Source organism: Balaenoptera borealis (assembly GCF_965194805.1).
Source record: "Balaenoptera borealis genome assembly, contig: HAP1_SCAFFOLD_1201, whole genome shotgun sequence".
Taxonomy (NCBI): domain Eukaryota; kingdom Metazoa; phylum Chordata; class Mammalia; order Artiodactyla; family Balaenopteridae; genus Balaenoptera; species Balaenoptera borealis.
The window spans coordinates 37,721-63,601 of NW_028123013.1; the positions used below are offsets into that span (position 1 = coordinate 37,721).

General features: G+C 42.7%; 1 long non-coding RNA gene across 1 annotated transcript in view; it reads left to right on the plus strand.

Annotated features, from left to right (window-relative positions):
- Positions 1-5,209: 5,209 nt before the first annotated feature.
- Positions 5,210-25,881, plus strand: part of LOC309621925 — a 120,390-nt gene continuing 99,718 nt past the window's right edge. Inside the window, exon 1 of the long non-coding RNA XR_014240337.1 lies at positions 5,210-5,408. This is a non-coding gene — a long non-coding RNA (uncharacterized lncRNA). The remainder of the gene's footprint in view (positions 5,409-25,881) is intronic.

A 25,881-nucleotide genomic window follows, 5' to 3' on the forward strand; every position in this document is an offset into this window, starting at 1 on the left:
TCAAGTCTAAGAATTATTCACCTAGTTGTAGATGCCAAAGATTTTCTCCTATTTTTTTTTTCTAAAAATGTCCTGCTTTTACATTTAAGATTATGATCCACTTTGATTTAATTTTTGTGTAAGATGTGTAAGGTTTAGGTTAAGGTTCATTGTTTGTTTGTTTGTTTTTGTCGAGGGATGTCCAACTGTTTCAGTACCATTTTTTGAAAAGTCTATTCTTCCTTGATAGCTTTTGCACTGCTGTCAAAACCAAGTTAAATGTATTTGTGTCAGTCTATTGCTGGGTTCTCTGTTCCATTCCATTGATCTATGTATCTACCCTCCATCACTACTGCGAAATCTTGAAATTGGGTAGATTAATTCCTCCCATTTTAATCTTCCTTTACAAATTGTTTTAGCTGTTCTTCAGCCTCTTCCTACCATATAAATCTTAGAATAAGCTTGTCTATATCCACAAAAACCTTGAGGGCATTTTAAGAGTAATTGTGTTAAGCCTCTTAACTTGGGGAGAATTGACAGCTTTATTATGTTGTGTTTTCTAATCCGTGAACAAGGTATGTCTCCCTCTTTGTTTGGGACTTTTAAAATTTTCTTCATCAGCATTTTGTAATTTTCAGTATAGAGGTCCTATAAATGTCTTATTGGGCTTCTATTTAAGTATTTATTTAGGTCAGTTGTAAATGGCATCACATATTTTTATTTAAGCTTCTACACATTTGTTATTAATATATAATTTGATAAAATTGTGTGGATCTTGTACTCTAAAACATTTACAAACTAATATTATTTCTCAAGCTTTATGTGGATTCCTTGGTATTTTCTCCATTTAGATTATCATCTCATCTTCAGATATAGACAGTTTTAGTTTTCCTTATTCAATATAATAGGATATATTACTATTCAACATTCAGGAGGATATATTCCTTCCTATTCAACATAGTAGGAATAGTTCTTTCATCTTTTAAATAAACTTTTTAAAAATTTAACTTTTAAATTTATCTATTTATTTATTTTTGCTTTATTTTCTTACTAGAACCCCCAGTAATATATTTAATAAAAGTGGTGAGAGCAGATATCGGTGCCTTGTTTCTGATCTTACAGAGAAAGCGTTCAGTCTTTCACAGTTAAATATAATGTCGGTATAGGTTGTTTGTAGATCATCTTTATGAGTTTCTGTATGTTCCTTTTCTATTCCTAGTTTGCTTGGAGTTTCTTTTCTTCTTTTTTTTTAAATCATGAATGGGATTGGATTTTGTCAAATGCTTTCTCTGCATTAATGATTAGGATCACATGACTTTTCCCCCTTAATCTATTGGATATGGTAGATTACATTGTTTGATTTTCAAATATTTAACCAACTTTGCATAACTGGAATAAATACCACTTGGTCATGGTATATTATTCTTTTTATATATTTCTGGAGTTAATTTGCTAATATTTGGCTGAAGATTTTTACAGCCAATTTCATAAAAAATACTGGCCTGTAGTTTTCTTCTTTCTATACTATCCCAGTCTGGTTTTGGTATCAAGGTAATACTGGCTTCATAAAATTAATTAGGAACTGTTCCCTCTACTTCTGTTTCTTATCAAGTCATGTAAAATTGGTGTTAATTCTTTAAGTCTTGGGTAAAAGTGAAACATCTAAGCCTGAATATTTCTTTTGGGAGTTTTTAAATGAAAAATCAGTGTTTCTCATAGTTACAGGAAAATTGAGATTGTCTCTTTCATCTTGGCTGAGTTTTGGTAGTTTTGGGTGTAGACGCATTGGTCCATTTCATCCACATTTTTGAATTTATAGTGTAGACTTGTTCATAATAACTTGTCCCTTATTAACCTGCAGGATATGTCATGGTATCCTTGGTTGCATTTCTGATATCTGTGATTTGTGCCATCTCTCTTTTTATCTTGATCAGTCTTGCTACATCTTTCTTGATGAGATTGTTTATTTTGAAGAACCAGCCTTTTGTTTCATTGATTTCCTCCCCCCCCCCATTTTCCTGTTTTCAGTTTCATGGATTTTTGTTTCATCTTTATTATTTCCTTCTTTCTGCTTGTTTAGTGTTTTTTCCTCTTCCGTTTTTACTATTTTAATATAGAAAATTAGACTATTTCTTTGAAATATTTTCTTTCCCAATTTAGTGCTATAGACTTCCCTTTCAGCATTGCTTTCACTTCATTCCACAAATGTTGATCTGTTATATCTCCATTTTCTTTTATTCTATGCATTTAAAAATTTTTCCTTGACTTTTTACCCATGAGTTATTTGGAATTGTGATGTTTAGTTTTCATGTGATTGAAGATTTTCCTGTTGTCTTTCTGTTATTGATTTCTAGTCTGGTTCCATTATGGCTAGAGAATATACTCTCTATGATTTTAATTCTTTTAAATCTGCTAATGTTTTTTTTTAGCACCCAGTGTATGGTATATGAGTGAATGTTCCATGGACACTTGAATATGTATTCTGCTTTTATTGAGTGTGTTCTTTAAATGTCAGTTATATCCTGTTGATTGATGATGTTTTCAGTTCTTCCATACCCTTGCTGATTTTTGTCTCTGGGAGTTCTATAAATTGCTGTGTTGAAGTCTCAAATAATAATTGTGGATTTGAAATTCTCTCCTTTTACCTTTTTCAGTGTTTGCTTCATGTGTTTTGAAGTTCTGTTGTTTGGTGCACACACATTTAGTATCACTAGGTCATCTAGGTGGATTATTCCTGTTATCTTTATGTAATGACCCTCTTTGCCCCTAATAATTTCCTTTGCTCTGAAATCTACTTTATCTGATATTAATATAGCCATTCCTGCTTTTTCTGATGAATGTTCACATGATATACCTTTTTCATCCTTTTACTTTGAACTACCTATATCATGATGTTTAAAGTAAGCTTCTTATAGACAGTATAGAGTTGGATCATGCTTGTGATTTTTTCATCTACTCTTTCAATCTCTGTCTTTGACTTGGTTATTTAGATCATTTACAGTTAATGTAATTATTGCTATGTTAAAGATTAGGTCTACCATTTTATTTTTTGTTTTGTCTTTTACCTTAGTTTCTCAATCCTGTGTTTCTCTTATTTTGCCTTCTTGTGGGTTACTTAAACATTTTTTGGTAAGTCCATTTTAATCTAATTTATTTATAATCATTTGTGTATACTGTTTGTATAGTTTTCTTAGTGGTTGCTTTTGGCCTTACACTATACATATGTAACTTATCATAGCCTACTGGAATCTGTCTTTTATTACTTCAAGTGAAGTTTCAAAATTTTACTTCCATTTAGGTCTCTTAATAGTCCCCAGTTTTAAAGTATGATTTTCTGTAGTATTTCCTTTATATACATTGAGAACCACATCAGATGGTGTCATAATTTTTGTTTGACCATCATAGGGAATTTAAGAAACTCATGAGACTAATGATAGTCTCTTATATTTATCCCACTTGTTTTCACCCATTCCATTGTTCGCCTTTTCTTTCTGAAGTTGCCAGTCTTCTGTTATTGTTTTTTATGTTTTCATAACAGTAGGTGATATCTGGGCTTTCCAGTGCCATTGGATATGAGTTTCAGGAAACACTGAGCCTGGCTCACTTAATGCTACTGAGTTGGAGGGTTTGTATATGTTGGGCCTGTTGGCACAGCAGATGCTAGCAGATTAGACTAATGCTGATGGGACTAGTGCCACAGGAGGATGCATTCCCATTCAGGCTATGCTGCTGCTACAGTAGATCAAATCCCCCTCTACCCCAAGTGTGGGGCAGTGACCTGCTGCTGTCACTGCTTCTTTATTAGGCTGCTTTCGCCTCAGGTGTGTGGTGGGATCCCTTGGAAGCTGCTGCTGCTGTGAATCACAGGGTTAAATTCATTTTAGAAATACTTAAATATAAATATATAGCCTGGCTCTTGTAGGACGTCTGTATTTGTTTTTTATTGCTTTCATACGAATTACCGCAAATTGAGTGACTCAAAACATCGTAAATTTATTACCTTACAAGTCTGACATTGGTCTCAGTTGAGTAAAGTAAAAGTGTTGGCAGGATCGACAGATGAATGGATAAAGCTGTGGCACATATATACAATGGACTATTACTCAGCCATAAAAAGAAATGAAATTGAGTTATTTGTAGTGAGGTGGATTGACCTAGAGACTGTCATACAGAGTGAAGTAAGTCAGAAAGAGAAAAACAAATACCGTATGCTAACACATATATATGGAATCTAAAAAAAAAGAAAAAAATGGTTATGAAGAACCTAGGGGCAGGACAGGAATAAAGACTCAGCCATAGAGAATGGACTTGAGGACACAGGGAGGGGGAAGGGTAATCTGGGATGAAGTGAGAGAGTGGCATGGACATATATACACTACCAAATGTAAACTAGATAGCTATTGGGAAGCAGCCACAAAGCACAGGGAGTGGAATCCTGCAGTGTTTGCTGATGGTCATTTGACTGGTGTGAGCTGAAACCTTTTTGACGTTGAATTTGCATGTGGCTAATAATTCCTTATACTGAGCTTTAGGCATGTCCTTTTTTTTCTTTTCCTTTTTTTTAAAGAGTGACTACAACTTCCCTCTTCATATTGACGTCTTGAAAAATTTGTCATGTGTTGAATTTCCTTGCCTATTCCCTACCCCAGGGCATTTTTTGAGGGCAGGCGTCATTTACAGCCCAGCAGTCCTTGTGACTATTAAGCTACCATTAGCACTGGGTTTAAAGCTGCTGTTGTGGGAAAGAGCCACAAGGTGGCAGCATTATTTCGTTCTCAACTCTTGTTACTAGGGCAACAGAGTCTTCCTGGAGGTAGCGTTCCAAGGTTGTAAATTAGAGTGGAATGTGCTGGGACAAGCCCCCAGAAGTTTATGTCTCCTTACTTATGTTTGTTTTTTAAATTTAATTTCTATTTCTTATCGGAGTAAATTTGATTAGAGTGTTGTGATTGTTTGGCTGTACAGAATCTGCTCAATGATTCATGCATATGTCTGTTCATCTTCGGATCCTGTTACCATGTATGTTATTACAGAATGTTGAGTAGACCTCCCTTGGTATTTGGTAGGTGTTTTGTCATTATATATTTTCTATGTATTAGTGATTATATAATTCATATAGTTTATATGTTATATGTTTATATACATTTAACATACATTAATCTATGTATGTTAGCCCCTTAGTCCTAAATTATCCATCCTCCCACCTTTCATTTTGGTTAACCATTAGTTTGTTTTATAAGTCTGTGAGTGTCTTTTTCTGTGGAAATATGTTCATTGGTAGCAATCTTAGGATAACATGTATAAATGATATCATAGGATATTTGTCATTCCCTTTTGACTGACTTAACCTAATATGATTATTTCTAGGCTCATCTGTAGTCCTGTAAACGGCATTGTTCATTTTTTTCCCGAGGCTACTATTCCATTCGGTACGTATACCACTTCTTCTTTGTCCATTTATCTGTTGATGGGCATTTTGTTTGCTTCCATGTCTTGCCTATTGTAAATACTGCTGCAATACACGATTTTCCATCCCGTGTCTTTTGGATTCTGGCTTTCACAGGTGACAGGCCCAATAGTGGGCCTTCCAGATCATATGGTGACTCACTTTTTACCTTTAAACACACTGCCATTCTGTTCCTATTATTGGCTGTTACCAGTTTACATCCCACTTAGACCGAGAGGTTATGCTGTTCTCCACAACTTCTTCAACATCTATTGTTTGTTGACTTTTTGCTGATGGTCATTCTGACTGGTGTGAGGTGATACCTTTGTGTAGATTGGGTTTCCATGCGTCTGAGAATTCCTGATGTTTTGCGTTTATCAATGTCCTTTTCATTTTTTTTTAAGATTGAGCTAAACTTACAACTTCTAATTGCCTTCTTGAAAAATTTGCCGCGTTTGGATTTTTTGGCCATTCCCTGCCCCAGGATATTTTTTGAGGGCATGAGTCATTTACAGCCCTGCAGTCCTTGTGACTATTAGTGACCATTAGCAGTAGATTTGAGCTGCTGTTTGAGGAAACGGCCTTAGGGTGGGAAGACTTCTACGTTGCCAACTCTGCTTGCTAGGGAAACAGAACCTTGCTGCAAGTTGTGCTTTTAGGTTGCAGATTAGAGTGGAATGTGCCAGGACAAACCCCCATAAGTTTTAGCCTCCTTAATTCTTGTCTGTGTCTTTAAGTTGTAGTTTTTATCAGAGCAAACTTGATTGAAAAATGTCTTTTTTTCTAGGTGTACAGAATCTTGTTCATTTACACATATACATATATCTATTGATCTTTGGGTTCTTTTCCATGTAGGTTATTACAGAGTGTTGAGTAGACCACTCTTGGTATTCCATAGGTCTTTGGGGATTATATATTTTATACGTATTAGTATATGTGTGTTAACCCCAATATCCTAATTTATCCATTCCTCACACCTTTTCTTTGGCTTAACCATAAGTTTGTCTTCTCAATCTGAGATTGCCTTTCTCTGTGGAAATATGTTCATTTTTATGAATTTTCAGATAACATAAGTGATATCAAAAGGCATTTGTCTTTCGCATTCTGATTTACTTCACGTTGTGTGATTATCTCTAGGCTCATGTGTGGTGCTGCATATGCCATTCTTTTATTTTTTTTCGTGACTTATATTCCATTCTGTCTATATACCACTTCTTCTTTGTCCATTCATCTGTTTATGGACCTTTTTTTTGCTTCCATATCTTGGCTATTTCAATATTGCTGCAGTGCACATTTGCCTGCCTCTGTCTTTCCGATTCTGGTGGCCTTAGGTTATAGGCCCAAAAGGTGCCCTGCCGCATCATATGGTAGCTGAATTTTTACCTTTTAAAGCAGCTCCATTCAGTTTGTGTTAGTGCTGTTACCACTTTACATCCCACCAGCAGCTAGAAGGTACACAGTTCTCTACAAGCCCTTCAGCATTTATAGTTTGTAGACTTTTTGCTGATGGTCATTTGACTGGTGTGAGCTGAAACCTTTTTGGACGTTGGATTTGCATATGGCTAAGAATTCCTTATAGTGAACTTTAGGCATGTCCTTTTTTTTCTTTTCCTTTTTTTTTTAAAGAGTGACTACACCTTCCCTCTTCATATTGAGTTCTTGAAAAATTTGTCATGTGTTGAATTTCCTTGCCTATGCCCTACCCCAGGGCATTTTTTGAGGGCAGGCGTCATTTACAGTTTTTTTTTTTAATTTAATTTATTTTATTTTTTATTTTATTTTATTTTTGGCTGTGTTGGGTCTTCATTGCTGCGCACTGGCTTCCTCTAGTTGCGGTGAGCGGGGGCTACTCTTTGTTACAGTGCGCAGGCCTCTCATTGTGGTGGCTTCTCTTATTGTGGAGCACGGGCTCTAGGGTGCGCGGGCTTCAGTAGTTGTGGCACGCGGGCTCAGTAGTTGTGGCTCGCGGGCTCTAGAGCGCAGTCTCAGTAGTTGTGGCGCACAGGCTTAGTTGCTCCGCGGCATGTGGGATCTTCCGGGACCAGGGCTCGAACCCGTGTCCCCTGCGTTGGCAGGCGGATTCGTAACCACTGCGCCACCAGGGAAGGCCAAGAAGGTGTTTTTTAACGTGTAATTTGAGCAAGTGGTTCCGTGTTATTAACATGCCCGGGGCGGGGTGGGGGGTCGGTGTGACAGGGCTGCCCTCCTCTGCAGGTCTAGTTCCAGTCTCTGAAAGGCATTGAGGATTCTGTTTGAGGATTCTGTCTTCCTTTGTGTTTTCTGCTCCCCACGCTCCCTCCTGTAACCCCTTTCTGCCATCCCCACTCCCCCCACCCCCCCAGTCACACGTTGCAAACCCCAGACCCGTTTTTTCCGTTGTGATTAAACCGTCACCTGAAGCCGCCTCCAGGAGCCTCTGATCTGAACCCCCTAGTGGCATTAACTTGGCCCTCGTGCTATTAACTTCAGCCTCACAGACTTTCCCCGCTGAGAACAGCTTTGCTGGGCACTGAGGGTCTGTGACTTTTATCTCAGTTAGGCCGTTAAAAAACTGAAACATGGTTTAGATAAATAAATAACTCCTCCTTCCCTTCCTCCTGGCTCTGAGCTTGGAGCTGGTGAGCTGTCTGGGGAGAAGGTCACGGGATGGGGGCTGGGGGATGGGGAGAGAGGACAAGGTAACCGTGCCTGACACGGATCTGTAACTACACGTGGACAGAGCTCTATACTGAACGTGTCTGGTCCCTCCTTTGCTCCGAGGCGTTCCCGTTTTCTGGTTGGTGTGAGGGGTGGGGCAGAGTGGAAGGTGGACCAAGGTTGCAGTAGCTTTGTCTGACTCTAGGTCTGTGACATCCCCCTTCAAGCACATCCCTCTTCCCCACTGTCTCCCCATCTCTTCCCTCCGCCCCTTTCCGTGACTGTCTCCGTGTGTTTCCACCTTGTTGCTTTTCTGTGGTCCCTCTGTTTCTCTTTCACCCTCTACCTGTCTCCGCCTTTTGTCTCCTTCCGAACCTTCCAGCATCCCCTGTGCTGCGGTTGGCGCATGGTTTGGGGGATCGCCCTCCAACGCGGGCTGCAGGCGACTTGTCAGACTGCTTTGTGAAACCAAAAAATGTAGAAATCTTTCATTTCCTTGGCCTCTGAGGCTTCGCTGGGGTGGCGGGCAATTGGCAGGCCTGTCGGCTACACCCCACACTGGTCGTCGTTTCATATTCTTAGCTATAAAAGTGGGGATACAAATGGTACCTGCTTCATAAGGCCGTAGTGAGGATCCAGCAGGAAGTGGATGCGAAGCCCTGAGCACAGTGATTGATTCTCAGCAGATGCTCAATGAATGAAATCTCTTAAATGAAATCGTTTATTATAAAAATGTTTAGTCCGGGGTAAAAGTGGACCAGAACAATGAGCCCCCATGCATATACATCAGCCAGATTCGGTATGTTTCAACATTTTGTGTACCTGCTTTGTCCATCCCCTCTTCTTGTGGTTGCCGGAATATTTTAAAGCAATTAGCAAACCCCTCGTAGCATTTCAGCCCTATGTGCGTCTCTAAAAAACCTGAATGTTTTCTCATACAACCTTAAGACCTTTATGCCAACCAATGAAAATGATGATTCTTACTTTAATACTGAGTCCATATTCAGGTTTTTCTGATTAACTTTAAAATGTCCTTTTACTCTTGTGTTTTTTGAATCAGGATCCAAATATTGTTCTTGTATTGTAATTGGTAATAACATCCCATTAATCCAGAACAGCCCCCCACCCCACCCCCACCCCCAGGTAATTGACGTATTGAAGAAACTGGGCCGGCTGTAGAGTGTTCCACATTCTGGATTTCTCTGTTTGCTTTTTCGTGGTGTCATTTAAATTGCACTTCTGCTTCCTAAATTTCCTATGAGCTGAAAGCCAGCTCCAACAGCTGGATTAGCGTGTTAGGTTCGGACTTTGTAGCAAGAGGCACATGACACGTAGGGGCCGCTCTGCCGTCCGTCACTTCTCTAAAGTGGGCTCAGGTGCGCTCAGCTCTCCGGCTCCTCATTCAGCTGTCATCTGCCATTCGTTTCATTTTCACTGACGATCTCTGCATAAATCGATTATTTTATTAGGAAGTTAGGAAGCAGTGAGTTTGCTAATCATGCCATTCCTTCCACGTTGACTGCTTTTTACTCATCCACTTGCGCTATATATTTGCCTGTAAAGACAGTCAGGTGCGGTTGGCAGATTTCTGCGACGTCTCCCGTGACTTTTAAAAGCCTCCAGGGGTTACTCCCAGGGGTAACCCGCTGAAAGAGATTTTGCAGATATAATTAAGGTTGTGTTCTGGGTGGGTTGAATTTGCTCACACCAGCCCTTTAAAAGCAGAGAATGTCCTCAGGCCGGCAGCAGAAGTCAGAGAGATTGAAGCAGGAGAAAGGTGGGACGCACCCTTGGCAACTTTGCAGGTGGAGGGGGCCCCATGAGAAGGATTGTGAGTGTGTCGAGGAGCTGAGGGTGACCCCTCCTCCTTGGCAGGCAGCAAGGGAACGGGGACCTCAGTCCTACAGCCCTCGGAACTGCATTCTGCCAACAGCATGAATGAGTTTGGGAGCAGATTCCTCCCTGGAGCCTCTAGATAAGAACCCAGGTTGCCAGCACCTTGATTCTGGCTTTGTGAGCCCCTAGGCAGAAAACCCAGCAGAGCCAGCCAGGACTTCTGACCTCCAGAACTGGGAGGTATTTATTAGTGGTGTTTTTAAGTCACTGAGTTTGTGGATATTTGTTACACAGCAATAGAAGACTAATAGAGCAGGATCAATGCTTAACTTCTTTGTTTTTAATTGCCGGTTTCCAGAATAAAAAAGGTTAAGTAAATGACAGCTGCCTTTATCTTCCTCATCCTTACATAGAAACCATACGTCTTAACGGACATCAATGAAGTGGATTCCTAATTTGCTGTCAGTAAAACTTACTCATTTAGAGATTGACAAGTGTCCTGGGTTTGGCTCATTGAAAGAATGGTTTTAAAGGGATACTGGTTATCAAATAGACAGTAAAATCAATTTGTCGGTTAAAATCAATTTGTATGGTTAAGATGTTTTGCTACCATTTTCTTCTGTGATATACTGAAATAATTTCATCATATGCAAGTGGGGCACATAACATTTGATAAATTCCATCTGTCTGTTGACAATCTACTCACTTCTCTGACTGCATACCCTCTCCTGTTAGAGAAGGATGTTTCCGATTATAAGGAGACTCCAAAATAGATGCTTAATTCATAAAGTATGCAAATGTTACTCTCATATATAAAGAACATCATGGTTAAAGTACTATGACGTCACATCATTATTGCCATGGAAGACATTTCATTTTCTCACACTGACTTCAGAGCTTAATCCAGAGTCTGAATATTGATCTTTTTGAATTCGTGTGAGAATTGGTGTCTTTGAAACATGGTTTTGGTCAAAACAAAATTTTGCAACTTTTACTCTTTGAAAAACAGCTTTATCGAGGCATGCTATTACATGTTATAAAATTCACTCACTATGAGTGTAAATTTGATGAGTTTTAGTAAACTCTGAGTTGTGCAGCCAGCACCACAGTCTAATTTTAAAACATTTCCATGTGTCAAAGAGACCCCCTGTGCCCACTTGTAGTCACTTCCTGCTCCCATCCCCAGGCAACCAATAATCTGCTTTCTGTCTCTATAGTAATTTTCCTTTTCTGAACATTTCATATGAGTGGAATCTTACAGGTTGTAGACTGTTTGTCTTTTGCACATGGCTTCTTTCATTTAACACCAGGTTTTGGAGGTTGATCCACGTTGTGTGTTCCGGTCTCTCGTTCCCTTTTGTTGCTGAATAATATTCCATTACGTGGATAGACCACATTTTGTTTATCCCTTCGCCAGTTGATGGACATTTGAATTATTCCCACTTTTGGTCTATTACAAACGATGCTGCTGTGTTCACATTCACGTACAAGTGTGGATGTATGTTTTCATTTCTCCTGGGTATGTAACTAGGAGTGGAATTGCTGGGCTGTATGGTGAATTCATGTTTAACTTTCTAAGGAATCACTAGTTGCTTTCTAAATTATACTACATTTACATTCTCACCATCATTTTATGAGAGTTCCGGGTTTGCCATAGCCTCATCAACACTTGCTGTTGTCTTTGATTCTAGCCTTCCTAGTGGGTGTGAAGTGGTGCTTCATTGGGGTCTTGATTTGCATTTCCCTAACAGTTAGTGATATTGGACATGTTTGTGGTGATTAGCCATTCTTATATCTTCTTTGGTGAAATATCTATTTAAATCTTATGCCCATTTAAAAAATTGATTGTCTTTATTTATGTTATTTATCATGTGTATAATTCACAAATACTTCCTCCCAGTCAGTGGCTTCTTTTTCATTTTCTTCATAGTGACTTTTGAAGTACAGAAGGTTTTAATTTTGAAGTCCAGTTTACAACTTTTTGGAATGAATTTTAGTGTCTTATCTAAGAACTTTTTGCCTAACTGAATTCCCCAAAGATTTTTTTCTCTTTTTCTTCTAGAAGTGTTTTAGCATTTTAGCTCTTAGGTCTTTGTTTGATTTTTGAGTTGTTATGTATAACGTGAGGTAAGAGTCTAAATTCATCTTTTTTTGCATGTGGCTATCTAGTTGTCTGAAAAATGTTTGTTTTTTTGTTTGAAGATTAAAACGTTTTCTTCCCCCGTTGGATTGTCTTGGCACCTTTGTTGAAAATTGATTGACCATAAACTTAAGGACTTATTTCTGGACTCTTAGTTTTGTTCTGTGGATGTATATGTCTGTCCTTATGCTGGTCCCACAGTGTCTTGATTACTGTAGCTTTATAGTAAGGTTTGAAATCAGGAAATAAAAATCTTCTCACTTTATTCTTTTCTTTCTTTTTTTTTTCAAACTTGTGTTTGGCTCTTCTGGATCCTTTGCATTTCCATATGAATTTTAGCATCAGTTTTTCAATTTCTGCCCCCCCTCAAAAAAAAGCCTACTCAGATTTTGGTAGGGATTTTGTTGAATGTATAGATTTGGAGACAACTGTCATTTTAACAACATTAAGTCTTCCAATCCATGAATGAAATGTCTCTACAGTTGTTTACGTCGTCCCTAATTTCTCTCAGCAGTGCTTTGTAGTTTTCAGTCTTATGTGTCTTCTTAAATTTATTCACAAATATTTTAATGTTTTTGATGCTATTATGGATGAAATTGTTTCTTTAATTTCATTTTTGGTTGTTCATTGCTAGTACATGGAAATAGAATTGGATTTTGTATGGTGATCTTGTATCCTACAATCTTGCTGAACTAATTTATTAGTTCTAGTAGATTTGTGTATGTGTGTATGTGTGTGAGTTCTTCAGGATTTTCTACATGTAAGATCCTGTCTCTGAATAAAAACAAATGTACTCCTTTCTTTCCAGACTGGTGCCTTTTCTTTTCGATTTTTACTTTTCACTTTAATTTCTTAAATATTTATTAACGTTGGTCTCAAACATATTTAGCATGCTTTCAAAGAACATTCGGGTTGAAAGAATGCATAAATTATATTTGGCGTTTGGGGCTAAGGCATAAGAAATATACTTGCCATGGACTTTGAAAAAAAAATGTATGTTTCATTATAAAAAGGATACATTGGAAAGACAGAAATTGCTACCTTACAAAGTTCTTTTTTTTAAATTATTATTTATTTATTTATTTATTTATTTAGTTTTGGCTGTGTTGGGTCTTCGTTTCTGTGCGAGGGCTTCCTCTAGCTGCGGCAAGTGGGGGCCACTCTTCATCGCGGTGCGTGGGCCTCACTATCGTGGCCTTTCGTTGCGGAGCACAGGCTCCAGACGCGCAGGCTCAGTAGTTGTGGCTCACGGGCCTAGTTGCTCCGCGGCATGTGGGATCTTCCCAGACCAGGGCTCGAACCCGTGTCCCCTGCATTGGCAGGCAGATTCTCAACCACTGCGCCACCAGGGAAGCCCTGGGTTTTTTTTTAATTGAAGTATAGTTGATAGAATGTTGTGTTAGTTTCAGGTGTACAGCAAAGTGATTCAGCTATACATATATGTATTGTTTTTCAGATTCTTTTCCATTATAGGTTATTACAAGATACTGAATGTAGTTCCCTGTGCCATACAGTAGGTCCTTGTGTTTATCTATTTTATATATAATGGTGTGTATCTGTTAATCCCAAACTCCTAATTTATCCCTCCCCACGTTTCTCCTTCGGTAGCCATAAGTTTGTTTTCTATGTCTGTGAGTCTATTTCTGTTTTGTAAATCAGTTCATTTGTATCATTTTTTTTAGATTCCATGTATAAGTGATACCATGTAATATTTGTCTTTCTCTGTCTGACTCACTTCACTTAGTATGATCATCTCTAGGTCCGTCCATGTTGCTGCAAATGGCATTATTTCATTCTTTTTTATGGCTGCATAATATACCATTGTGTATATATTGATATATACCACATCATCTTTATCCATTCATCTGTGGACGGACATTTAGGCTGCTTCCATGTCTTGGCTATTGTAAGTAGTGCTGGAGTTTGTTTTTTAAAAAAGCATATAAACTATACAATTCCTAGTTAATATATCATGATACTAAAATCCAGAATTTGGGGGCAGTGCACAGGTCTCTGCTTTATGTGCTTTGTTGAATGAGACATTGAGAATCTAATATATATTAAGTGCTCCACTGGAAATGTCTTATTAAACAAAACAGCACATAGGGGAGACTAGAACAGCGTCAGGCCACAGAGGACTTTCCACCTGCCACCAGCTCACTCTGCAAAAGGATGGATGTGAAACCCACAGACCTCTGGCATGCCAGTATCAGACAGCTGTAAGGAGTGTTTACTACTGCCCAGAAGTCTCCGAAATTCTTGGAAGGGGCTACTGGTGATGTTTCAGAGCCATGAGTTTAGATCCCACGGCAAGTGTGGGGAAACCACTCTTAGCCAAAAGGAAAGTCTAGCCAATCAGCCAACATCTGCAACTGACTCAACTTTGTAGCTGTCTCGTTGCCTGGGTCCACATAATTAAGGGAAAATGCTACATGCTCTAGCAATATTAGCAAAGCTGGGGTCTTAATATATATTCCTAGAGAGTTCTAAGGACCCAGGAAACATCACCTCTACTGGAAAAGTTGACCGTCAGCTTTTTGAACTGACAGTAGAGGGATGATTGGGCGGGTTTAGGACTTTAGGAGCCCCAAACGCCTGAAATTCCAGGTGGCAGTGCACTGTCATTAATATCCCCTGGTTTTAGCTCTTTGGGAGATACCTTTTCTGAGGGTTTTATACATTATTTTTGATTTATTTTAGTATTCCTACTTCTAGTCAAAGTCAAGACCAGGAAATGTAGAGATATGCTATGAGGTGGTTCTCGGGCTTTGTTTGAAATCTACTAAAAATTCCGTCATTCGTTCAGTGACTTTCACTGTGTACCATGCATCCGTGAGTAGTACTGCTATGGGTGCCCCTATGGAGCTGACATTCTTTGTTTAATATACTTATTTAATTATTTATTTGGCTGCGCTGGGTCTTAGTTGTGGCACGTGGGATCTTTTAGTTGCAGCATGCGAACTCTTAGTTGTGGCATGTGGGATCTAGTGCCCTGACCAGGGATCGAACCCGGGCCCCCCTGCACTTAGCCACTGGACCACCAGGGAAGTCCCTGGAGCTAACATTCTACCGGGGGGTTGGGGGGGGGGGGCGGGAGACAGACCAACGAATACACACTGTCCGCACAGTAGTAAATGTTGTGGAGAATTGTAGAGGCCAGAGGGGGGCAGGGCTTGCCGGTATGTGCGGCAGTTTCAAAAGGGTGTTTGGAGAAGGCACCACTTATAAAGGGACGGTTGAACAGCGTCCTGGGGAGGTGTGAGGGCTGAGCCCCTGTGTACTGGGGGGAAGTGGGTCCAGGCAGAGGGCTCAGCAGGGCAGAGACCCTAAGACTGGAACCACGTGGTGGAGGAAGAGCAAGGTGGCTGCAGCCAAGGGGCTGAGTGCGAGGGACCGCGAGACAGGTGGGGGGTGGTTGGCGAGGCTTTTTAGGCAATCACGAGGATCTCCACTTTTACTGGTCCTGGGATGGGGCACAGGAAAGTTTGAGCACTGGGGCGGCACACCCTGACTCAAGTGCTCATGCAGCATCGTCTCGGTGCTGTGGAAGCAAGAAGCAGGAGATGCTGCAGCGCTCAGCAAGAGATGATCCCGGCTTTGGGACCAGCGGCCAGCAGTGGAGGTGGTGAGAAGTCATCTGAAGATGGGAGGATAGATTTGCAGTGAATTGTGCTGTGGTACAAAAGCGGGTGGGAGGCACAGGGGCTTGCAGGGTACCATGTGCTTGGGTTCAGCTGGGGTCAGAAGGTGAAAGAAAGGCTCAGGCAAGAGCCTGAGGGTGTAGGGCGATGACTGTGTTCATGCATCTCGGAATTAAGGTGACTTGCTTGCTTTGCACAGTGGGCCGTCTGCTGAAGAGTATTGTCACACCCGCTCTGTGTTCTGCGTGATGCTTTTAGGTCAGCCTTAGAGTTCAGAGCTTTGTCCCAACTCTGCTCGCTGATGAACAGAGAAGATTCTTGTGATTTGGTGGTTTCCAAGAGAAATCCCAGCAAAGTGTGGATGGAGGTGGGGGCAGAGAGAATTGCTTTAGTCCCTCAAAGAGACTGTTTATAACAGTAGAACACAGTGAGAGCAACTAGGACAGCTTCTTCAAGAAGCACACATATTCTTTCTTCCCTTGTAAGAGGCACTTACTCTCCAAAGAAATCTTTTTTTTTTTTCCTTACTGGAAATATTTCACTGCTTTGATTTTATTTTTTAATTCATTGTCTTCAAAGTTTGCTCTTTCAGAATTCATTTGCTTACCATATAATCTATGACTATTTCAGAAGATTGAAATTAGGTTTGTTTTGTGGCTTCTACTTTTAAACCAAGAAGTGGGTTCAGAATTGGTGATGGAAGAGAACTTGAAATAGGATAGCTTATTGGGAACATTGATTTGGGCCCTTTTCTTCTAGTGTTAACTTTTTAGCTTATCTCTTTCAGAATATGCCTGATTTCCTTCTCGTGAGATACCACATGTCTAAGGATCCAGTTGTTACTTAATTTTTCTTTGTTTACTGATAAATATGCTGTATGCTTTTGTTCTTTTAAAAAGCAATTTTATTGAGGTATAAAACACTCACAATAAAATACATCCAATTTAAGTATAGAGTTTGAGTTTTGACAAAAGTGTGCACCCGCGTACCTGTTACCACGATCCATATATGGACCATTTCCATCACTTTAAAAAGTACACTCTGGGCCCGTTTCTAAATAGCTCATCCCACCCAGCCCCAGGCAAACACTGATCTGCTTCTGCTTCCAGTCACAATAGATTATATTTGCCTTTTCTAGAACATCCTATCAATAGAATCAAATCCTATGCACTCTTTTGGGTCTGGCCCCTTTGCCTCAGCACCATGTTCTTCCTTGAGGTTCATTATCATGTTGCTTGTGTTGGGGTTTTTGTTTCTTTTATTGCTGAATAGTATTCCAATGTATGGACTTATTAACACACTTCACTTTTCATGGACATCGGGTTGTTTCCAGTTCAGGGAAATTATGAGTAAAGCTGCTATGGATATTTTTCATCAAGTCTTGTTGTGAACAAATGCTGTCATTTCTCTTTGGTAAGTGCCTAGGAGAGGCATTGTTGCATCTCCTGTGATAGGTACACACGGTATTTTTTTGTTTTTTGGTCGTACCATGCAGCTTGCGGGATCTTAGTCCCCCGACCAGAGATTGAACCTGTGCCCCCTGCAGTGGAAGCATGGACCCCTAACCACTTACCGCCAGGGAATTCCCAGTACACACACATTATGATTGTTATGTCATCTTGATGAATCTACCACTTTTATCATGATGAGAAGTCTGTCCTGGTAATAATATATTTGTTCTGACGTCTACTTTGTCTAATATTGTTATAATCACTCGAGCTTTCTTAATATTGGTGTTTGCATGGTATGTCTGTTCTCTGACCTCTGCCTTGTAATTAGACTATTTAGACCATTTACACTTGAATAATTACCAATTTAGTTGGATTTAAATCTCGTATGTATTATTTGTTTCCTTGTTGCTTTTTTCTTCTCCAGTCTTCTTTTGGATTGAGTATATCCTAGTAAGTTGTCATCACCACTGGCTTATAATAGCTATATAGCTCTTCATTTCATTTATTTTTCTGGTGTTTCCAGGCACCTCGTCTTCCGTGAACTCCTGGTGCCTTTGCCTCGGCAGGACCACCATGGTCTGCTTGGGTCCCCCTCCCAGCACCACATTTCAGAAAGTGCCTCCAGGCGAAGAGCTGACGCAGCCTGGGGTCCTCCTAGTTTGCTTCCCTTCTTTCAGGGACTCTAGCCCCTTCTGTGTCTGAAAACAGTTACTTCATATACTTTGTCCAGTTTTCTGGTTGTTATTGTGGGAGCTTAGGTTCGGCTCTGGTTACCATATTATGTTCTGAAGTGTAATTTTATTTTTGAAATAAAGTATTTGGTTCTTGGCAGGAGAATGTGTTAAATATGTGAAATTGGGACTGCCTGTAAAACCCTAGATGCATAACACCATTGTTATGACTTCACAAAGTGATGTAAAGATGGTGATGATCAGTTTCCGGCTTACGCATAGCAGCACGTGTAAACCTCAGAAGCAGAAGCTTTGAAAAGTTCTGTATCAGTCCCGTTTGAATGATAACAGCCCATAATCGAGCCCTTAGGTGCTCAGTGTTCTACATACAGATCTTTTTTAAAAAAATCATCTTACGTGTGTGTTTTTTAAATTATTTATTTATTTATTTATTTATTTTTGGCTGCGTTGAGTCTTCGTTGCTGTGCACGGGTTTTCTCTAGTTGCGGCGAGCGGGGGCTGCTCTTCGTTGTGGTGTGAGGGCTTCTCACTGTGGTAGCTTCTCTTGTTGCAGAGCACGGGCTGTAGCACGCGGGCTTCAGTAGTTGTGGTGCGTGGGCTTCAGTAGTTGTGGCTCACCGGCTCTAGAGCGCAGGCTCAGTAGTTGTAGTGCACGGGCTTAGTTGCTCCGAGGCATGTGGGATCTTCCCGGACCAGGGCTTAAACCCGTGTCCCCTGCATTGACAGGCGGATTCTTAACCACTGTGCCACCAGGGAAGCCCCTGAGGTTTTAATTTAATTTTAATTCATTTAAATTGAAATAGCCCCATGTGGCTAGTGGCTGCCGTATTAGACAGCAAAACTCCAGGTAGCAAGGGAGCAGGGGTAGAAAGACAGCCCTGTGATGGAGCAGTCAGGGGAGCCTCCCAGCAAAAGACTGACCAGCCTCTTGCCTCACTGTGGCAGGGGAAGCCCCAGGCTGGAAATGGCAAATACTTGGCACAGGCACCACTCCGAACCATTCCTGCGCCCATGGCAGACATTGCTAGTCAATCACCACACACTTTCTTGCTAGTTCAGCCATAGCTCAGGATCCTTCTCAATACAACACTCCAGGCAGTCCCCAACTACAGATCAGTAGATGCTAGCATTTGAGAGAAATATTACTGGTCATCCCTAGGCCAGGAGGCCCATCTGGGAGGTCCAGGATCTCACCAGGCTGTAAGGTGGCTGGCAAGGGACGTGTGGCCAACCTGGGTCAGTGAGGCAACCACAAATATGGAGAGTGGAGAGGCAATGTGCTGGAGGAGCCAAGATTTTTCTATTTCTTCAAGAAACACTCAGAGCATGATTTAGGGAGAGAGGAAGGGGGTGGGGGGAGAGGTGAAGACTTGTCAAAGCCAGCTGATGTGCAAAGCATTTGGAGATTTTTATTGAGCTGGGTGCAATATTGTGATTTATGAAGAAAAATACATATTTGGTCATTCAGACCAAAAATATATATTTGGCCATCTCCCACGTGGCCCAAACCTTAAAATATTTATATTTTCGCCCTTTTTGGAAAAAAAAAATTTGCTGACCCTTATTCTAGAGAGGGTTCTGAATTGCCCACAAAAGTGGACTTGCTGGATTAAAGGAAATATGCATTGAAAATTTCAGCAGATGCTGCCCTTCATACTTGCACTAGCTAGCAGTGTATGAGATTGCCTGTTCCCCAGTATCCTCACCAACACAGAGTAATATCAAACTTTTCCATGTGGCCAATTGGATAGGTGAAAATGGTATTTCACTATCGTTTTAATTGTACTTACCTTATTAGCAGTAAGATTTAGTATTAGGCAGTAGGTATAATAAAATATATATTTGGTCTTTGTCCCTCATTCCTGGCACAAAACTTCTAAACCCCGTGGAATTTCCAGATAGGAGTGTCTTTTGATATTCATAACAAAACCCTTTCAACCACACCTGAGTTTGTGTTAATGAGGTGACTTTTGGAAAGCCCCTAAGGAAGGGGCTGGTTGCCAGGGGAACCAACCAGAATTAGAGGATTGGAACTTTCAGTCTCTTCCACCCTCCCCCCCACCCCCTTGAAGGGGAGAGGGGCTTGAGGTTGAATCAGTTAATCCTGTCTACATAACGAAGCTTCAGTGAAATTAAAAGAATGGAGTTTGGGGCTTCCCTGGTGGCGCAGTGGTTGAGAGTCTGCCTGCCAATGCAGGGGACGCGGGCTCGAGCCCTGGTCTGGGAAGATGCCACATGACACGGAGCAAGTGGGCCCGTGAGCCACAACTGCTGAGCCTGCGCGTCTGGAGCCTGTGCTCCGCAACAAGAGAGGCCGCGATGGTGAGAGACCCGCGCATCGCGATGAAGAGTGGCCCCTGCTTGCCACAACTAGAGAAAGCCCTTGCACAGAAACGAAGACCCAACACAACTAAAATAAATAAATAAATAAATAATTTTTAAAAAAAGTTCTTCAAAATTATTAAAAAAAAAAAAAAAAGAATGGAGTTTGGAGAGCTTCTGGATTGGTGTACCCAGGGAGGTGCCAGGTGGGACAGCATGGAAGCTTTGCACCCCTTTCCCCATACCTTGCCCTGTGCGTCTCTTCCATATGGCTGTTCCTGAGTTAGATCTTTTTATAATAAACTGGTAATCTAGAAAGGAAAAAAAAATATTATATATATATATATATATTTGGTCATCTCATATATATTTGGCTTTCCAAAAGTCACCTCATTAACATAACAAAAGGCACCTTTTTTAAAAAATTAATTTTATTTGAGCGTAGTTCTGCTGTACAGCAAAGTGAATCAGCTATACATATACATATATCCCCTCTTTTTTGGATTTCCTTCCCATTTAGGTCACCACAGAGCATTGAGTAGAGTTCCCTGTGCTATACAGTAGGTTCTCATTAGCCTGGAAGGGCGACGCTGCACTCTCCCCTCCGTTGCCAGGCAGGCTGTGCTTCTGTTACTGCAGCCCAAGGCCCCGAGAGCCTGCTCTGGTTCCTTAGGGGCCCCTGGGAGGGGTGTTTGTCACAGGTCTCTCCGCAAGCCCAGTTCTCTCGACCGTGACTGTCCTCGATTGCGGCGTCTGCTACACGGCCTGGGTCAAAGAGCCTAAAAGTGCGGGGATTGGGACCCAACCTGGTAGGAGGAACTTGAGTCCCGTGATCCCCCTAAGCCCCTGTAACCCTGCGGTGGGCGTGGGTCCCCCTCAAGTCACGCTGCCTCCCACACCCACAGCTTCCTTCTGTCTTTGGCTGAGTCCCCTCTGGTTCCTCAAATGGCCACCAGGTGGGAGCAGAGACCTGCGGTGAGGCTGGGACTGAGGCCTCCTTGAAGATGGGCTAGGAGGGCTCCAGGCAGGGCTGGGGGCCTCTCTCACTGGGGGTCTGGGCTTGCCGGGTGGCTGGGAGCTGGGTGCGTGCCTGGGGGTGCAGGCCTCTTTTGGGGTGAGTGTGCTGTGACTGCGTGGGGTGTAGATGGGCACACCTGTGTGCAGAGGCCTCTGCAGCTGTTGGGTGCGTGTGCCCTTGAGCATGCCCGTGTGCAAGCATGCAGGGGGTACCTGTGTGTGACTGTGGGGCCTGGGTCTGCAGAATCCTCCCTGTTCCCCTGCAGGCCTGAGAAGGCTGACGATTGGGATAGCCTGGCCCTTGAACTTTATGTTTCCAAAGCGGCAGGTGGCTCCGAGGCTCGGACCTCAGGACCCCCTGCCCGCTGCGTTCCCTTAGGCTGTGTCCAGCCAGTGTGGCGGCTTGTCCTACTTTGCCAGGTTTGGGGTCCTGCTGAGCCTTTTTTATTTATTTATTTATTTTAACATCTTTATTGGAGTATACTTGCTTTACAATGGTGTGTTAGTTTCTGTTGTGTAACAAAGTGAATCAGTTATACATATACGTATGTTCCCATATCTCTTCCCTCTTGCATCTCCCTCCCTCCCACCCTCCCTATCCCACCCCTCTAGGTGGTCACAAAGCACCAAGCTGATCTCCCTGTGCTCTGCGGCTGCTTCCCACTAGCTCTCTATTTGACGTTTGATAGTGTATATATGTCCATGCCACTCTCTCACTTTGTCACATCTTACCCTTCCCCCTCCCCATATCCTCAGGTCCATTCTCTAGTAGGTCTGTGAGCCTTTTGATTTGTGTCAGGATGGGGACTCATTGCTGTTCCTGGGGGCCTCGGGGTAGGAAAGGCCAACAGTGCACTGGGGGTGCTCCTTAGCCCCAGGCTGGGGGTTCGGGGAGGGGGAGGGCCGCCACACCGGAGTTTGTGCCCCTGGTCCTGCCAAGCCACTGGGAGGGTGGATGCTAGCCCACTTGTCACCCGCTTAGCATCCTGGGCTTCCAAGGTCCTCCTCCAGCCAGGCCCATTTCCCTGCTCCCTTTGGTGCCTTTCTACTGCCCTCACTACCTCCACCGCCCTCTTCCGTTCTCCCTGAAAACCACGCTAAGCAGACATTTGTCAAGGTCACAGTGACCTCCATGCTGCCAAGCCCAGTGGACAATTCTCCGGCCTCCTCTGACTTGACCCTCAGCAGCACTTCAGGGGCTGGTCCTTCCCTCCTCCTGCCATCACTCCCTTCCGCAGCTCAGGAATTCCGCTCTCCTGGTTTTCCTTCTGTCCCGCTGGCCCTCCCTCTCAGCCTCCTTTGCTGGTCCCTGATCTCTCCAAGTCTGGGTGCCCCATCCCTACACCTCTTCTGTCTCCCTCTTTAAACGCCCACTTCCTTGGTGATCTCATCCAAGCTCATGGCTTTCAAATGACTCCCGTTCAGTATAATTTAATTAGTTGGTTTTTTATCATCTGTCTTCTCCCAAAGGAAAGCAAGCTCTACAGGCAGGGCTTTTTTTGTCTTAAGTCAGGTTTATTAAGGTATAATTTACATACAGTTAATGTCACCCTTTTTAGTGTTCACTTCTGTAAGTTTTTGACAAACACGTATAGTTGTGAAACTGTCTCTGCCGTCAATTACAGGACAGTTCCCATCACCCCCAAAAGTTCTCCATACCCTTGTGGTCATCCCCTCCCCCATGTCCCGCCCTGGGCAGCCACTAATCTGTTCTTTTGTCCCTTTTCCCTAGTTGTGCCTTTTCTGAAAAGTCATATAAATGGGATTGTACTGCGTGTAACCTTTGGAATCGGCTTCTTCCACTTATCACAATGCACAGCGCATTTGAGATTCACCCATATTGTTGCAGCTGTGAGCCGTTAGTTCTTTTATTCTATTGTATTTTATTGCACAGCTTTGTTTATCTGTTCGGAGGGGGACCAGTTGTCCTGGTTTCCGTGGGAGGGAATGGTTTTTCTGGGACATGGGACTTTCAGTGCTAAAACCAGGGTGGTTGGTTATCTTAGTTCTTTAGTTGAGGGACATTTGGGTTGTTTCTAGGTTGTTGATGATTTTGAATACCTACTCAATATAACCAGTGACAGAGGGTTTTTTGGTGAACACAAATGTCCATTTCTCTTGGGTAAATACCTAGGAGTGGGGTTGCTCAGTTGGATGACGAGTGTACGTATCACTGTAAAAGAGGCTGCCAAGCTGTTCTCCAGAGTGGCTGTATTGTGTAGCATTGTGGGAGAATTCCACTTGCTCTGCATCTTAACCAGAACTTGGTAGTGTGTCAAAAAAAATTAAAAACCGGTTTTTTAGCCATCTTAATAGGTGTATAATGATATCTCCTCAAGGTTGGCAGAGATTTCCTTTATTCGCCTTGAGTAGTGTTGTGCCCCCAGTGCCTGGGTTAGTGCCTGCTATGTAGTAGACACTCAATGAATTTTTTTTTTTTTTACTGAGTGAATGGATGTATGGATGGATGAATGAATGAAGTCAAAGGGGCTTCCGGTATCTAAATCTGTTATAGCAAATACATAGCACACGTACCGCCAATTCCCCCATGCCCCATTCTGTTTCCATGGCAGACGTCACTCATCAATTGAGCCATTTTATCCACCTGCTTCATTTCAGACAGGTACGATCCAGTCCTTTGTGTAGCAAGTGAGATGAGCCCCATGAGCTAATGCAGCTTTAGTTCAAGCCTCTCATTGGCTGAAGAAGAGGCCAGGCTCAGAGCAGGGTCCAAGGCTGCCCAAGGACTCACAGCAAGCCAGTGGCAGGACTAGATCTCCAGGCTGGGCTCTCCCCAGAAAAATGCACGACGTCTCTGACAAGGCTGGAGTAGGATGGGAGGCATGGACGTGGATCTGGGCTTGAGGCCGGGTTGGAGCATTGTGGAGTGCTCCCTGGGCCCCGGCTGGGTGGGAAGGCTGATGCCGGCGCTCTTCCTGCAGGTGCCCAGGAGCTGCTGGGATGGCCTACCCGCCCACGTTGGCTCCCTGGCCCAGCGGGCGTACTGGGCTCTGCTGAGCCAGCAGAGGGACCAGAGCATCGTGGCCCTGGGCCAGAGCGGTGCTGGCAAGACCACCTGCTGCGAGCAGGTCCTGGAGCACCTGGTGGGGATGGCAGGCAGTGTGGATGGCAGGGTCTCAGGTACAGTGGTCTCCAGGTGACGTGCAGCTGGGACGTGGTGGGGGCGGTGGCGTGGGGGAAGGGAAGGGAGAGTCAGAGGGGGTGCTGGGCGGCTCTTTCTTATATCTGCTCAGCTAGCGTTCACTGAGCACCTGTGTGCAGACCCTGTGCTGGCTTCTGGGCAGGGCCACCCCTAGTCTGTTGGGTACTTTTGTGTGAATTAGAAACAGGTACTCCTTGCCTAAGACACTCACTGCCACATGTGGAACCGTCGTCACGCATTGACATTGTTAGAACCAAACACTTGACCACCACGTTCTGGGCCATCATCCTAATAAGTATACAGGCCTATGGCTATCTGATATAAATGCTGTGCCCTTAGGTGTGGTGTCCTTGTGCAGCGCACAGCCCACTGGACTGTGCAGAGGACCCGATAAGTAAAAACAAAGACAAGGAGGCACTGACAGCCGGAAGGGAGACTCAGCTGCACATCTGTGCCAGACTCCAGTGCTCTGCACCGCTTGCTGGCCGAGCTGGGGAGGGGAGAGGCGGAGGGAGCACAGAGAAGGGGCCGGGGGGCTTCCTTGAGGAAATGATGTTTGAGCTGGGCATTAAAGAAAGAGTTTCAACATTGTAAATCAACTATACTTCAATAAAAAATAGTGTCAGTTGGTGATAATAATTACAATATTGATGGGGATCGTGGTAAATGCTTGCTGAGGACTTACGCGCCAGGCTCTATTCCAAGCAGGTTAACTTATTTATTATTTAAAACATCCCTATAAGGTAGACATTATTATTATTTGAATTTTATAGATGAGGCCATTAAAACGCAGGGAGGTTAACCAGCTTGCCCAAGGCCACACAGCTCATACATCCTAGCACCGAGATTCAAACACAGACAGTTTGGCTCCAGAGCTGTTACCCCTGGGCCAGTGTTCTCAATGTATTGTTGCCCCTCTGAGGAGCCTTTTTAGTTGTTCTTTCTCCTAATCGTCTCCCACCATGAAAAGTTAATGCCATAGATTCACCATATATTTGTTTATGCAGTGTGTGTGTATGTGTGTATATATATACAGACACACACAGACGTGTGTGTGTGTGTGTGTATCTGTGCTCTATTCTATACATAAGAAAGGAAAACTGCCCCCATCCTCAAGAATCAGTTTCTGCCCTCTTGGGGGCAGTATTCCCCCTGCTGAGAATATATGGCCCAGGCAGTATTGCTTTTCTAATAATAACAAACAATACTAACACCACCACATTTGGAGCATGTTCTGAGCACTTTACATTATTAAAGCTTTTAGTCTTTGTGGCAACCACATGAGGTAAGTAAGTACTATTATTACCCCCATCTTATAGATGGGGTATCTGAGGCACAGGGGGGTTAATTTATTCGCTCCAAATCAGGTGACTAACAACGGGGAGAGGCCATATTCAAGCTTGTTTAACCATTGTACTATCCTGCTTCTCCACTGGGCTTATTCCAATGCTTTATTGATCACCTGTTCTGCACCTGGCCCAGGTTAGAGCCCTGTGAGGAGCTGGGGATACAGCAAGGAGAGGCCCTCCCAGAATGTAGATCTGCTGAAAGTGTGTG